This window comes from Elgaria multicarinata, chromosome 16 (assembly GCF_023053635.1).
Source record: "Elgaria multicarinata webbii isolate HBS135686 ecotype San Diego chromosome 16, rElgMul1.1.pri, whole genome shotgun sequence".
Lineage (NCBI taxonomy): Eukaryota > Metazoa > Chordata > Lepidosauria > Squamata > Anguidae > Elgaria > Elgaria multicarinata.
The window spans coordinates 29,547,010-29,547,974 of record NC_086186.1 but is presented as its reverse complement, the minus strand read 5'-3'; the positions used below and the strand labels follow the sequence as shown (position 1 = coordinate 29,547,974).

At 53.1% G+C, this 965-nt stretch overlaps 1 pseudogene; it reads left to right on the top strand.

The window, feature by feature from the left end:
* The first annotated feature begins 378 nt into the window (after positions 1 to 378).
* Positions 379 to 528, top strand: LOC134409899 (U1 spliceosomal RNA; annotated as a pseudogene).
* The last annotated feature ends 437 nt before the right edge of the window (positions 529 to 965 follow it).

The following is a 965-nucleotide window of genomic DNA, read 5'->3' as shown; positions in this document are numbered from 1 at the left end:
ATTGGCAGAAAGGCCTCTTTGCAAAGACTGGCCACAACTGCTGATGACTAAGAGGTGGGGGAGGGGAGGGGACGGTTTTCTTCCTTCCTTCCCTATGCAGCAGTGAAGCAAAGCAGGGGAGAACCAAACTGGGCAGCGGCAGCAGCAGCAGCAGCAGCAGCATTTATTTAATGAATAAGGGCACAATCCTAGCTATTCTCTGGACAGAAAAAGGCCCTACAACTCCCCGCATGCCCCAGGCAAACTGGCATGGGATTGCAGCCTTATTCGCTTCTAATATTTCTAGGCTGCCTTTCAGGTGTGAGAGGCACCGACCTGCAACCTTTGGGCACTAGAACAAAATGTTTCCCCGGTCTCTTAAGTTGATCAGTCTGTTTTATACTTACCTGGCTGGGGTGACACCATGATCACGAAGGTGGTTTTCCCAGGGTGAGGCTCATCCATTGCACTCTGGGTGTGCTGACCCCTAAAGTGTTGGTCATTGCCTTTAAAGCCCTACATGGCGGTAAAGCAGCAGTTTCTGCAGCCGAAACTCTCCCCACGGCCTGAGTTCGATCCCAGCGGAAGCTGGTTTCAGGCAGCCGGCTCAGGTCGACTCAGCCTTCCGTCCTCTCGAGGTCAGTAAAATGAGTATCCAGTTAGCTGGGGGAAAGGTAATAATGGCCGGGGAAGGCAACGGCAAACCACCCCACAATAAGTCCTGCCAAGAAAACGTCAGCGAAAGCTGGCATCCCACCAAGAGTCAGTAATGACTCAGTGCTTGCACAAGAGGTTCCTTTCCTTTTAGAGCCTCGTGTGGTGCAGAGTGGTAAGCGGCAGTTACTGCAGCCAAAACTCTCCCCACGGCCTGAGTTCGATCCCTGTGGAAGCTGGTTCTCAGGCAGCCAGCTCAGGTCGACTCAGCCTTCCATCCTTCCGAGGTCTGTAAAATGAGTACCGAGCTAGCTGGGGGAAAGGTAACTGCG